This window comes from Gouania willdenowi, chromosome 6, assembly GCF_900634775.1.
Source record: "Gouania willdenowi chromosome 6, fGouWil2.1, whole genome shotgun sequence".
NCBI classification, from domain to species: Eukaryota; Metazoa; Chordata; class Actinopteri; order Blenniiformes; family Gobiesocidae; genus Gouania; species Gouania willdenowi.
In genome coordinates, this window is record NC_041049.1 from 2,897,604 (window position 1) to 2,913,541 (window position 15,938).

At 38.5% G+C, this 15,938-nt stretch overlaps 1 protein-coding gene across 4 annotated transcripts in view; it reads right to left on the bottom strand.

Moving 5' to 3' along the window:
- syt1a (synaptotagmin Ia) overlaps positions 1-15,938 on the bottom strand; it is a 212,984-nt gene that overhangs the window by 125,852 nt on the left and 71,194 nt on the right. For all 4 annotated transcript variants that reach the window (XM_028450077.1, XM_028450076.1, XM_028450075.1 and 1 more), the window contains exon 2: positions 11,406-11,459. The gene's annotated coding sequence lies outside the window, so the exon portion shown is untranslated. The remainder of the gene's footprint in view (positions 1-11,405; positions 11,460-15,938) is intronic.

The window sequence follows — 15,938 nt, forward strand, 5'->3', positions numbered from 1 at the left end:
GATGAAAACAAATCAAAGATGAAGCAGCGATATGTTGAGAATGCTAAACCCTGACTTAGTTTATGTATCAGAGCTGAAGATTTACTGCTTTAGCATCATCATCATCATCATCATCATCATCATCATCATCATCATCATCATCATCGTGTTAATCAGAGTAAAGATTTCCACTCCTTCCTAGAAACCAGTCAAGTGTGTCAATGCTAATGCTAAAACTAAATTCTGTTGGGGATCTTATTTATATTATTTTTGATATCGTACCAATGCTCATACCAACTATGTAAACAAATAGGAAAGCTTCTTCTCAGAGTGACATACTAAGGCTAAAGCAAACTACATAAAAATGTAGGCAAGCTGCTAATGCTAACGCTACATATGTAACATTGTGTATGTCGGTAAGCTGCTTCTTAGAAATAGGTACGCAAACAAGTAGGCATGATGAAAAGTAACTATTGCGCACTACAGAACAACTATATCCTAGCTTTAAGATGCTAAAGCTCAGGTAGGTGGTGGTGGGGTGTGGGGTGGGGGCTTGGAGGAACACCAAAATACAGTAGGAAAATCATACAACTCTAAGCAACATAATAATAACATCATAATAATAATTTTGCCATCAAAAGCCTGGTCTCAGTGTTTTATAGAAGGAAATAAAATGCTGAGGCGTCACCAAAGCAACAATTCAGCTTTTTGTCAGAAATTGGCAATTTGTGTGAAACTTGCCTCTATTCAATCGCTGATTATAGAAGAACAAAACAAGCTAAAAATGTCTAATAAAAGTAGAGACTTTAATCTTTCAGAATCTGGTTTCAGATTTCAGATCGTCATAGAACAACATATTCTGTGGGTCTTTAAAAATCAGTCAAAATGTTCTAAAATGGTTGGCAGTGAATGAGTAAATGAGTAGGTAATCAGTCTGTCAGAGATAAATGCTAATGCTAACAATATAAAAGAGTAGGTAATGTGCCTGTCAAACAGGCATGCTAATGCTAACACTAACTGTATAAACAAGTAGGTAATCAGTCTGTCAGAGATAAATGCTAATGCTAACAATATAAAAGAGTAGGTAATGTGCCTGTCAAACAGGCATGCTAATGCTAACACTAACTATATAAACAAGTAGGTAATCAGTCTGTCAGAGATAAATGCTAATGCTAACAATATAAAGGAGTAGGTAATGTGCCTGTCAGACAGGCATGCTAATGCTAACACTAACTATATAAACAAGTAGGTACTGTAATCTGCCTGTCAGAGATACATACTAATGCCAACGATATAAAGGAGTACTTTATGTGCCTGTCAGACAGGCATGCTAATGCTAACACTAACTATATCAATGAATAGGTAATGTGCCTGTCAGAGTGACAAACTAAGGCTTCAGCAAACTATACAAAAACATAGGAAAGCTGCTAATGCTAACACTACAAATGTAACATTATGTTTGCATGTAAGCTGCTTCTTAGAGTGGTACGCTAAAACTAAAGCTAACTATAGGAAAGGTGGTTCTCAAAGCTAACTATGTAAACAAGTATGTAAGCTGCTTCTTTCTCAGAGAGGCATGCTAACAATAACTATAGCACACTACAGAACAACTATATCCTAGCTTTAAGATGCAAAAGCTCAGGTACTGCTGTTGGTTAACAATAAATGTTATTGGAGGTGCTTAAGATAAATATGTAGGTGAGCTGTTTCTCAGACATGCATGCTAATGCTAACTCCATAAACAATTAGTTAAGCTGCGGCTGCTTAAAAAGACATAGCAATGCTAATGCCAACTATATTAACAAGTAGGTAAGTGGCTTCTCAGAGAGGTATGCTAATGCTAACAGTAACTACTGTATATAAACGAGTAGGTAATCAGCCTGTCAGAGTGGAATGCTAATGCTAACTGTATAAACAGGTGGAATATTTTGGTCGTTCCAGATGAACGTGATTGTAAACATGATGGAGCTGAAAGGCATTTTAGTCTTTTTCTCAGACGTGAAACCAGGAAGTGAGCGGCGTCTCTTTGTGCCGGCGGCCCTAGCGTGTGCGAAGGTTGTGCATATGGCGCTGGCATGTGAGGCACTGGCATGTGCGGCCCTAGCGTGTGCGGTGGTGGTGTATGTGGCGCTGGCGTGTGCGGCCCTAGCATGTGCGAAGGTTGTGCGTACGACGCTGGCGTGTGCGGCGCTGGCGTGTGCTGTGTGACGCAGACTCAGCCTCTGAGCAAACCAAATTACGTTGATGAACAGATTCAGGCTTGTTTACTTCTCGTGTCAAGGTTCTCTGAAGAGGATGAGGAGGGTGTCAGTGATGAAGAGAACGGAACAGAAAAATGCTGATTCAGCTCCACTGCTCTGATTACTGAGAGCGTCTCATCTTCTGCTGCTGCTGCATGAAACCTGCACTTATTCCACTTGTATTAATTTTCACTCTGTCCTCGTGTGACCTGTCGCAGTAAAACACACACACTGTAAAAGGTAAACATTTTGCTCTCATACTATATGACAAACTACTGCTGAAAACCTTTGTGCGACTCCCAAAACACACAAAATGACTCAAAAATACAAAAAAAAATACAAAAATGAACCAACTGACAGAAAAATACACAAAATGAGTCGACATAAAAAAATACATAAAATGGCTAAATGACTACAGACACATAGGATGACAACGTAAACATACACAAAATGACAAAAAATACACAAAATGGCATCAAATACACAAAAAACGCCAACAAAATGTACAAAATGACACTCATAAAACACACACAATGACACAAAAAACAGCAACAAAATGTGCAAAATTACATCAAAAATATACAAAATAACTAAAAATCTACCAAGTGATTTCAGACACAAAACTAACACAGAAACTTTGGGCACATAGAACAACAATAAAAATACACATAATGACTCCAAATACATGAAAAAATAGCAACACAACACACAAAATCACATCAAAAATACACAAAATGACTTTTGTCAAACAAACGACAACAAAAACACAAAATGACATGAAAATACCTATGACAACGAAAATATACAAAACGCCTCAAAAAACACATAAGACAAAAAGACACAAAATAAAAAGTGAAATACACACAGAACCTTTGTTCAAGCCACGCCCCCTTGCTCACTCACATATGCTGTCCCTCAGAGCCACAGACTCAGTCTGATCTGATGCAGACATGATGAGTCGAGCCTCGAGCAGGAAATGTTTAGTGTGTCTGAACAGCTGTGGTTTGGGTTACGTATGATGAGAACAGATGTGTGTGTGTGTGTGTGTGTGTGTGTGTGTGTGTCTGTGTGTGTGTGTGCGGCTGGCAGACCGCCATTTGAGAGCAGGCTCCATCTTGACTAAGGATGACTGATTCTTATCTCACAGCCCGTTTTTCCCTACAATGGTTTATCATCTAGTGGAGGCCTGAACTGAGGGCGGCGTGCACGCCTGAGCTGAGCCTGAGCTGAGGGCGACGTGCACGCCTGAGGAACCAAACATAGCCCCGAGGATCTAACATGTGAGAAAATGTGGATATATCACCCAGCAGATACGGGGACATCATCAATATAAGGAGCGTTTATGTTTTCCTGAGGCGCTGCATGAAGAGTGAAATCAGGAGAATTGTTGACCTGTGAAACCAACAGGAGACGCTCAGGTTATCTGTAGCGTTTCTAATCCACTCAAACACACACACTTTAAAATGACAGAAAGTCATCAAACCTTTATACAGGAGTCTACTGGAAAAGACAGAAATACTGTCAAAATAAAAGACTGTGGCTGTAACCAAATGGGAGTATGGGCAAAAAAAACAAAGAAAAAAGTTATTGTGAGGTGCTTTGTTAAAGGAATCATCCACTGTTTTTACAAATATGGTCTGAAATCTTATAGATCTACTTATTGTAGATCTATGTCTAACAAAACACATTAATATGCTCCGTTTTCACTTTATTGCCTTTTAAAAATGTTACTACTTTACAGTTTTAGAGCCTGTGTTCCTCCATCTTGAAATCATGTGATTGATGATGTCACACGGCCCCACTGCCTGTAAACATCCCATTGTTTTCTGTTGGAGTGAAACATTCAGCCTGATTTTTACATCATTTAACAGCTTTTTAGATCATTTAGTAGATTTTTAAGTCAAAATAACAACTTGTGCTGCTTTTGGTTGCACTAAAGTTAAAGGTCTCAAGGTAATCGTCTTCTGTTCACCAAAAGAGGATAAAAACAGTTCTGACCCAAAATCTACCAAACCATTGTGGTTTGGTAGATTTTGATTAGATTAGATTTTTGATTTTCCATGATTATGGAAAACAAAATGGAAATAAAACATTATTTTGTTGTTTCAGATCATTTATTGTTTTCACTGATTCAGTCATAAACCAAAATACATTTAAATTGGAAAACATTGCTTCACGTGTCAAATATTGTTAGGCGATTAATTTAGATTAACCCAGATTAATTAATTAGAAAGTCTCTAATTCATTAGATACATTTTTTTAATGGAGTTCTACCAACTAATTTAAAAATAGGAATGTATTTTGTGCCAACCTGGAAGTAAATGTAATGATTTTCTCCTCTTGTTTTAACAGTTTAATTTATATTTTTTTTGTTTTTATTCTTATTAATTTACAATCGTTGATGCTAATTTGTCTCTTGTTGAATCCACTTCTCATGTGTTCCCGTCACTTAAACATCATCAAAGCCTTCACCATTTTTGATGATGTTTTAAAGCTTTTCCAAACATTCCTGAACATTTTTTATTTATTTTTTCAGTCCAGTGAAGCTGCCTGTGAACACAGCGTTTATTCCTGGAGGTGTGAAAATCCTGACGCGGATCTCAGAAATAACCGCGGCCCTGGGAGGTGCTCGGTTGCCGAGGCAACGGGCCCACAGAAAGCTACTTTGACGCAGGCTAATGATGGAGCTAAGCTAACGCGGCGAGCCTCACCTGTCGGTAGCAGGAAGCGTCAGATGGTCTGTCGCGTGTGTGTGTGTGTGTGTGTGTGTGTGTGAGGTGTTAATCCTCACACACGCTTCATTAGCAGCTCTGACGGTTGGAGTTTACGATGAAACGTTGCTTTTTTGAGCTCCTCAGATAAACTCTGTTTCACAACGAAACATCATTTTTAGGTGAAACACACCAACCATGAAGCTTTTGTTCAGAAAATACTTTGCAAAACTCATCCACAGTTTACAGCAAACCTTTGATGAAATGAAATCTAAATGATTGATAACTTCTAACTTATCAAGCAATAATGGCAGCTTTAATTCCTTTTTTTAATCAGTCTAATGTGACAGTTTAAGTCGATAACAACATTAATAAAGGTTTGTTAAAGTTTCATTTATTCATGCAACTTTTTTCAGGAAATTTACTTTGATCTCCTGATGTGTTTCGACTGTTAACTGTCAGTCTTCCTTTCATTTTCTGAACAATTAAAGCCCTTTTTTTTTTTACTCTTTTTCTGCAACTACACCAAACTTTCCATATTTTAACTTATTTTCATCACTTTTTCTTGCCATATTTTTGCTCCTTTTAATGCATTTTTGCTACATTTCTCCTATTTCTGACTATTCAATGCTTTTTCTGTAAATTATTTCCACTTTCAAGACATGTTCAGCACTTATAAACCCTTTCCACCACTTTTCCACCTAATGTCACATGTTGACACTTGAACCTCTTTTCGCCATATTTCATGCTTATTTTTGCCATTTTAACCACATTCCCCATTTGTCATGCCCATTATTTGCCAGTTTAAACTAATTGTTCCAATACTGACACTTTGAACCCTTTACCACTTTTTCTGTCCATTTTTGGCCACTTTAATTTGCAACTTTTAACCAATTTCTGTGGTTTTTAAACTCCCACTTTGCCACATTTTCCACCAATTTTGGTCACTTTGAACCCATTTTATTTCTGATTAAAACAAGGTTCTACAACAAGGCTGAAAAGGTTGAGAACCACTGCTATAAACTACCATCTGTGGGAACCAGAATCTAGTCACCATATAACATGATCACCAATGAAAGCAGAACACTTTTTGTTGCAGGACACGGACAAAAAGGTGAAGTTGGTCACTGAACATGTTCTTACACTGTGAGCCTTTGAGTTTGAGAAAGACAGAACATTTACCGTCTGGAATACGTGGAAAGACTGAAGAAAAAGGAATATGAAACGCTACACGACTGTCAAAACGGAGCTGTACCAGATGTGGAGGAGATGTTTTTCAAAGACATCGTTACATCTCTATTCGTCAGCTGAAAAGTAGCCGTAACATGAATAGTATTTGGCCACAAACAGCTGAGAATTGTTTTAAATGAAGCTAAATGAGTTCTCAGAGCAGATTAAAAGTAAGAGATTTTGTGTCAAATTGTGTTTATTTTCCAAACCTCCAACAACCGTGGTGTGTCCACTGCTGCTCTCTGCGTTTCCACGTGTGCTCATCATATCTCCCCCAGCCTTGACTGACCGCAATGTGTCTCCATGGCTTTTCCTCACACAGGCCAGAACAGCACCGTGGGGGTCGTGTGTGTGTGTGTGCGTGCGTGCGCGGGGGTCACAGCGACTCTTTGATGAGCTGTCGTCTTGTTAGCTTCTCCAGGCTAAAGCCTGATATATGCTACTTAGAGGTTCTCCCTCGACTGGGACGTAAAGAGTAAAATATACGACCTAAATGTGTTTAACCCTGAAGCACTCACTAAGAATAGAGAACATGGAACTGCCACCAAACTCTGAACATGCACTGATCTCCTGATTTCCTCTTTTTTCCACAATATTCTCCTTATTTTATTCATTTTAGTTTTTCCTAAATGAATTATTTGAAAGACTTTTAGAATGAAAATGTTAAAATGATAACAACCCATCACATGAAATGTCTTTTGAGTCATTTACATCAACGTTTAGCCGCAAACACTCTTAGACATGTGGGCGTGGCCTTATGGAGATTTCAACCAATCAGTGTTCACAGACCATGTTGCAGTCACATCAGCTCTACTCTGTGTATTTACGCTCCCATAGAGTCTGGAGCGGTTTCCATTACAGTTTTTCACAAAATAAATACAATTTCATTTCATAAATATTATTGTGCTTTGAACACATCAGTTGGGGCACGCCCCCTGATGGGAGGGCATGACGTCATGAGAATGGCCTTGGTGAACCTTAAGCATGAAAAATAGATCATGTTTTTTTACTTTTGCACTTCATTACTACAATACGTGATTATTTTTTATCCTTTTTTTAAATTCTTCAAAGGGTGGTGTAGCAGTAAAAGTGTGGGCAACACTGCATTAAACAATTATTGATCTTTCATAAAGTTTCCCAGCGTGTTTCCATGATATTTGGCTCCTTCAGTTCCCATAAATTAAAACAGTAAAAACCCAGATCGTTGATTTCCTACATTCAAACACGACTGAAGGTTGTGGATGTGGATCACATTAAAATATTGTCTTAGGATGTTTAAGACGGAACTAAGGAGAGAATATCAAAGTGTAGGTGTTTATTCTCAGACAGCAGATTACATCATCCTCCAATGGAGGTTACCAACATAAAAGCTTTGATGACGGGGTTGTTGATAAAGTCACGAGCTGTGTTTCCATTACAGTTTTTCACAAAATAAAAGCTGTATTTCTTAAGTTTGGACAAAGTCTCATGTCTCTTTGAACGTGTTTCCATTGAAGGTTGTTGTGGAACCCTCTGCATTCCTTTGTTGTTTCATATCTAATGTGTATAAAATAACAAGTATCTGGGTCTCCTCTTCTGTCCACTTGTTCCGTGTCATGTTTTCTCATAGAGAAGTGGTCATGTGACCCGGTACGTCAAATCATGTGACGTGTAATTGTGAAAAACTCTTTCCATTGAGCTTTAACGATACAATTTCATATTAAAACGTCTGAAAAACCTCCTCATGAAAGCGTGAAAACTTCAGCCATATTTGAGGTTTTTTTCCCATTGTTTCCATTACCAGATTTAATTAAACTATCTAGATTTGGCACATTTCATGGGTAATGGAAATGCAGCTTATGATGAAATCTCACTTCAATCAGATGTTTTAGTGCTTAGTCATCAGTTCCTCTGACATTATGATGTTATTCCTAAGAAGAAGATTTTGTTATTTTGTTATTTTAAAGGTCATTTGAATGAATTTGTTCATATTTGATTGTGTCTTTTTGTGGAATGTGGACCAAACCATTATAAAGCAGCTCTTTATTGGACTCATGGAGCATGTAATATATATATAAATATATATTAATGTTGGGCAAGTTAACGTGTTATCGCGTTAACGCAGTAATTAAGGCCCACAATTATTTTAATCAAGTATTAATGCAGTTTTTTTGTTTATATTTTATTTTGAAAGTCCGTTGCTCATTGGGTCGGATGTTGTTATGTCTGTATTAAATCTAGTCCAACATGGACTTCAAAGACTAAAAAGTCTGGGGTGTATTATGTTGTACTACTGTGTAAAGACAATTCTGCTCTTAATAATCACCCTGTTTGTTTGTTTTACAAGCCAAATGTTGTTGCACTTTTGTTCATACAGCAATACTTCTCAAATAAAAGTGTGCAATACACTAGGTTTTTAATTATGATTGTCTTTTGTGCACAGCAGTGTATAATGTGATTAATTGCGATAACATCTATATATGCTGTATATATAATAAAACAGGTTCTATGAAAGCTTTTGTTAATAATATAGATGATTTATTGCTGGGGGGGGTTAGTTCTGAGCTGAGATTGAACTTCTCCAGTTTTCAGACGTGTTTCCTTTCCATCACAGTTTGTTCCCGTCCTTTTAATCTCTCTGCGTCGCTGTTTAATTTCCTGCCTCCGTCGTTTGAATCAAATGTGAGGCCGTTGGATGAGGCTGTCGTTGGATGGGGCTGCTGTTGGATGAGGCTGTCGTTGGATGAGGCTGTCGTTGGATGAGGCTGCCGTTGGATGAGGCTGCCGTTGGATGAGGCTGCTGTTGGATGAGGCTGCCGTTGGATGAGGCTGCCGTTGGATGAGGCTGCCGTTGGATGAGGCTGCCGTTGGATGAGGCTGCCGTTGGATGAGGCTGCCGTTGGATGAGGCTGCCGTTGGATGAGGCTGTCGTTGGATGAGGCTGCCGTTGGATGAGGCTGCCGTTGGATGAGGCTGCCGTTGGATGAGGCTGACGTTGGATGAGGCTGCTGTTGGATGAGGCTGCTGTTGGATGAGGCTGCTGTTGGATGAGGCTGCCGTTGGATGAGGCTGCCGTTGGATGAGGCTGCCGTTGGATGAGGCTGCCGTTGGATGAGGCTGCCGTTGGATGAGGCTGCCGTTGGATGAGGCTGCCGTTGGATGAGGCTGCCGTTGGATGAGGCTGCAGTTGGATGAGGCTGTTGTTGCATGAGGCTGTTGTTGGATGAGGCTGCTGTTGGATGAGGCTGCTGTTGGATGAGGCTGCTGTTGGATGAGGCTGCTGTTGGATGAGGCTGCTGTTGGATGAGGCAGCCACCGATGCAGAGTTTGGTTTAGCTCACATGCTTTGAAGCCTCACCAACAAATAAGAAATAGAAATAAACTGTAGGGAGGGGAAACTTCTATCCCAGTGTGAGCCCCAAAAATGGAATTGATCAACATTCACGTTAGCGTTTAGAATTAGGGATGCACCGAAATGAAAAAGCCGAATAAAATATAAACGCTTGGCCGAATATCGAATATCAAATCTTTAATATTGATACTTAATTACAGTGAGTTACCATTTATTTGTTCTCGCAAGTTTTAAAAAAAAAGATATATTGTATTTCATACCATTTTGTATTTATACATTGCGATATCAGTAATTACAAATGTCACCTGTATATCATATTGTTTAGTATCAGTGAATCGTATCGTATCATCAGATCTATGGCGTTGAACACCCCTACTAAAAATGTTTATAGTTTTTTCACTGTAAAATGGAGGATGCGACTTATACATCAGTGCGTCGTATCTGTCAGTTTTTGCACCAGGTGAGACTTATTTGTGGATTTTACTGAAAACAATTTCATGCAATGCAACCATTCTCTGTATTTCCACCCTCGTACTTCACATATCTATACGTGTGTGGATAAACTCGCACTGATTGCTCTGTTTTTCTTTCAGCAGTTGTTGAAAAAGCAGACAAGCCCTGACACATCCCTGCAGGTCCCACAGCACAGCCTGGGGAATACTGTGGAGTAAACACAGCCGTGATGTTCGCTGTGGTCCCACAGACGCAGCAGAGCGGTGGTCGGCGTCTGCTTCGTTATCAGAGTTGGCTTTTCTGATCCCGTCTGATGGAAGTTTAGTGACGGAGCACGAGAAACGACTCCAATCAGTGTTCAAAGTTAGTCGGAGCAAAGCTTGAAGCTTTAAAGGGGAAGAAGTTAAACACTGAAAAGTACGAGTCATCAGTGGAAAACAGAAGAACTGTTCCACACTTGGACTTTGAAAGTGAAGTCCAGATAAACGCAGCGTGTTTAAAGCAGGAGTCGAGGGGCCACTCGGGTCCCTGAGAAAGCAGCGACTTCACTGCTTTGAAGCGGATTCCCTCGACTGCTGCTGCTGATTATTGGAGCCTCGTTTTGTGAATATTAGATCGCTCGCCTCCAGATCTCATTAAAGGAAGCAACAACAGGACGACGTCTGCATGGGGAATGAGACCAGAGGCTGTGGATTCACCATGTGACCAGGAACAACACGCCACTTTCACTAAATATAATCAGGCGCTTTGGTATGAAGGCGGCAAATTGGAGTTAAATTGTAGTTTGGGGCTCATTGGTAGAGCTTTGTGTTGATAATTTCTCTCACATACACACACACACACACACACACACACAGGTAGACAACTTTTATCACAGCCACAATAAGGTGTTTGATTGGAGGGTCACATGATCAACATTCATATCAGTATTTAGAATACTGAGCGATCTGAGCATTAATACAGCAAAGAACAAAAAGTTCTTATAGTAATTTTGTGTTTTTCTCTCATTCTGTGTATGTTTGTTGTTGTTTTCCTCGTTGTGAGGCATTTGGGCATTTCCGTAGTCCTTTTGTGTATTTTCCTGTAAAATATATGTTTTTTGGAATAATTATGTATTTGTGTGTGTCATTTTGCATTTTTTGGAATATTTCTGCAGTTGATTTGCTAGTACTGTGGGTTTGTGGAGTCATTTTTCATGTTTTTCTTTAGTTTTTGTTTACTTTTGTTGTAATTTTCTGCAATTTATTCATTTTGTGTAGTTTGTGTTTTTGGAGACTTTTCAGTGTTTTTCTCTTGTCTTTTACTGTATTTTCCTGCAATGTTATAATTCTTTGTATTTTTTTAATGTCTTTTTGTGTATTTTTCTGTCATTTTGTACATGTACTTTTGGGGCCGCATAAAATTAGACCGAGGGCCGCTTGTGGCCCCCGGGCCGCCAACTGCCTATGTCTGCTCTAGTACCTTCAGTCAGGCGAGGGTCTCCTGGACGTTCCACTTCTCTGAACAGGAAGATCACTGAAACAGAAGAAATGAGTCTTTAACATACAAATGATAAAGATTAGGGGTGTAACACAATAGTAATAATAATAATATAAGATACAATATAGGGCTCACAATACAAAATAGTCACGATACAATATGTAAAAAAATTTAAAAGAAAATTCCTAATGAAAATAACAAATCTTTGTTGATGAAAAACTGTTTGACTGAAATAGTGTGAGACAGTGTGGGAGTGTTTTGCTTCACAAATAAAGAATGAAAACAAATATAACAATATAACTATTTTTATGATTAAGTCAACAATGTTGATTGTGGCATTAAAAGTTTTTAACAACGTAACTCCGACTCCCGCGGCCAATGCCCATTTTGTATCGCCATTTTTTAAATTTATTTACATTCCTAATAAAGATACACCATAGGGATTCTTTCCAAACAACAATTCATTTTTTTTTTTTACTTTTAAAGCCAAAAAAACGCCCATAAATTTGTCAAGGCACATTTGAAATAACGCATCTGTTTAACTGTAAATATGACAACTGCAAAATTCAGAATTGGTCCGAAAACTGACTGAAATGACAGAATTCCCATTCAAAAACCAAAATGGCAATTTTGTTATTATTATTACATTATTTTAAACAATATCACACATTTACAGGCAATTTTTCTCCATAAACGCGTCAACAATGAGACCAAAATGTCAACGTTTCGCTAAGAAATCTGATATGATGAAGTGAACTCCCTCCATGGAAACATCTACATGACACGGACTAAACTGTCACATGCATGTTTTATCACAATATCACACATTTCCATGATAATCATTTTCATTAACGTTTTAGAAAATCTTGCAAAAAAAAAAATGAATCCGTCTTGTTTTTATTGCTTGTGTAGAAATATGAAATGTATAACAATAGCTAAAGGTGTGACCTGATACAAGGTTTTCACTTCGGATACAATAGTGTAACTTTGAGCATTGGTTGATGCGATATCGATACAATATTAGCGTGAATAATGCGTACTTTTATGACTTATTTTGTCATGTGGAATGTTAGAAAAGATTTAATCGAGTGGCGTTACTTCATCAGTGAGATGTTAGTCAGGTATGAACCCAGCAGGTCTCTCAGATCTATGGACACAGGTCAGATAGTGGAGACCAGAGCTCACAGTAACCATGGTGATGCTGCTTTTAGTTGTTATGCTGCAAAGAAGTGGAACAAACTGCTGATTTTAATGTTCTTATTGATTTTTAAACTGTTAAATGTACTGAACATTGAAATGCAGCCTGAGCTTCTCTTGTGGTCATCTTTCCTGAAGTCTGGACTAAAGAACAAACTCCTGTGAATCGATCCCTCGCAGAGAAGAAGAGGTAATCAAATGAAACAGGAAGTCTGCTCTCCTGAATGGCACAAACACCATATTAAGGTTGCTCGGTTTGATCTCCACATCTATTTAATAAGAAGAAGCCGAGGGAGCGATGTTTAACGAACAATGGTGCCAGGCTTTGTTTAGCCGCACAGACACAGAGCCAATATCCTGTATGGGGATATTACTGCGGGGACGGAAAGCTTTCCATCATCTGCGGCCGTTTTCATCCTTTTTCTTCCCGCGAGTCATGAGAAGGCCAGTTTTTGGGCTCGTGGTGAGGCTGAGAGCAGCTCCAGCCAAACCCTCACAGAGAACAATGAGTGGTGCTGGACTGGACATTTGCACCTCCATTAAAGCCAATGCAACAGTTATTACTGAGGCAGCTTTGAAGAGAACGAAGGAAACGTTGGCTCGTAAGAAGAAGCATGAGTCGTTGCTATCAAGACTAGTATGATACACTGTTGATAGGGCTGGGCGATATTTCCATGTCACCAAATATCGCCAAAAATAGAAATCTTGATATATCTTGAATGTCGATATATTGCCCAGGCTTAAGTAGTGATGTGTAATATTATTCATTTATCATTTTTTTTAAAGACATAGCCAATATCTTTATATTCAATAGCCCTTATATTAATGATCCTTATAATAAATATATCCTTACATAAAATAGTTCAGACCGCTCAGGTTAAGTTTTGTTTTGTCACAAAAAGGACAAAAAGTTTCAAAACATGATTTTGATCAAATCTAACAAACAAAATAAGCTTTACGTAAGCGACAAAACAAGTCAGATAGAACAACGCTAGGGATGCTGAGTTTGTCTCTACAAAAGACAGTTTGAATCCAAATTCTAAAAAAAAATGACAAATAAAAGGTTTCCTTTCAATCTTAATATTAAAGTTAATACACATTAAACAACTCAAATACCAATACAAAATAAATCAAATAAGCCCATATTATGTTTAATAATCATAATCGATCAATCAATAATCTTGCACGTAATTGATATTGCTTTATTCAGCAGTAATTGTCAACTTTAATTAACTGTAATAGCTGATTTCTTAATTTGTAAATGTAAAAACCTTTTAATTAAAAACCACTGTTGGATATAAACTTGTGTCTGGGTCAAATACGTGTGTGTGTGTTAATCACTTCCTCCTTCATGTTTTAAATCTGACAATCAGAAATGTCTTGCGTAAAATAAAATAGAGCACATGGCTGAAAAGAAGAAGCTTTGCTCCACGCAAAGAGAGGATAACAACTACTGGATCAAATGCTGAGAAAAACTACAATCTGGGCTGGAGTTGGCCGACCCTGTCCCTGTTGGTCTTTGTGCCTTGAGAAAGGGTTTGTACTCCAGACCACAGCTGTAGCTGCGTTACCATTACCCTTGGAAATGCACAAATTCTAAATATCTCAATAAAAATTGGTGATGGAAACACCTGAATTTAGAAAAACAAACACTCAAATATCACTAAAAAGTTTTGACTCTATCATGAGGAGGAATTTCAGACATTTCGATATTAAAATGTGTCACTAAAGTGCAATGGTGCAAATACACGTCACAGGACATGACGTACCTGGTCACATGACCATTTCTCCGAGTAAACATGTAAACACGTGTGGACAGAAGAAGAGATGAGGTCATTTATTAGCGTTAATACTTTATAATGATTACTGCCACATTAGACGTGAAACAACACAGGAATGTGTTCTAAGGAGGTTTGGAGCGTCCATCTTCCTACAGAAAAGTCTCACGGGATGAGATTTCACCAGAGCTACCAGGATATAAAACAACCTGCTATGGAAACACGCTCAAAGAGACATTAGACTTTATCAACATTTAGAAATAATGCTTTTATTTAGCAAAACTCTGTAATGGAAACCCAGCTTGTGTTAGACGAGAGCCTGTTTTCCTGTTGATTCATGTTTGTTTAAAATGTGTTAATAAACGACTGATAAACCTCTGACTCTGTAGATGTTCCAACCTGAGAAACATCAGAGAGACAGAGTAGACTCACTCTATTCTAACAGTAGTTTGGTACATTTTATGACGTAGAGTTTTTTAACACTTTTTAAATTACATTTGAAATACAGCTTGTTTAACTATAAAGTTTATAACTGAACGTGTCTTTCACAGCTTCATATTCCTTCCAAAAAACGCTGTTATTTTTGAGTGTTTTCATGCAAAGTGTGCAGAATAATGACCCAAACGTGTTCTCCTGATGTTATTGTCATGATTTTATGATGGCGAGGTTGAAAAAAGGTCACTTTTAATCACTTGGTGAGAAGTTTTGGCTTTAAACGTGTATGGAGGAAAGCAGACTGAAGTTATTGTTGAATTATCTTTTGCGGCACGTTTGAAGAGAAGCTGGACGGAGACTCTCGCCTCTGTCTGCCTGGAGGATAATTAAATCTTTTGTTTGCTTTGTTTTTTCCTTGCAGGGCGAAAAAGGACGAGTCTTTGCTGTCAGTTACTGTATGATCTGCTGTTCCGGTCGGGCCTGGCCTGTCACTCAACATTTCTCCTTCTCTACATCAAAGCGCTCCATAATCAGGGCCGCTACAGATGCTGGGAACCGAGGGGGAGGGAGGGACAGAGGGAGAAAGAAACAGCCTGATGTGTTGTGCTGCTAATTATGCAGCATGAGATGTCTCTTTGTCAACGGCTCCAACTGCGTGACATTTGACAATAAATCGTGTTTTTCCACTGAGAGCAACAACTGAAACTGAGACGAGAAATACTCATGTGACAGGAATATAGGAAGGAGGCGTATCCGAGTCTCACTGATCATGGAGATTATTTAAACGTGAAGCGTGTTCGCTCCTCGTAGCAACACCAGTGTGTCAAATACTCTTTCCTGTCATTTCTTAAACTCACCAGATAATCTGCTACATTCCTGGTCTTACAGTTAGGAGCTGAAACCCTCCACTGAGATGTTGGTCCATGTTGAGATGACATCACAGAGTAGATCCACATTTATGATGTGAACATCCCAAATACAGGGACTTTCAGAGGTTGTTTATCATATTTCCCTACATAACTGACTTTACTGCTATCACGCTTCATGCAATCGTAGCAAACAAGCTAAATCAGCTTAATAGTCAACTACTTTCATTCATTTATAT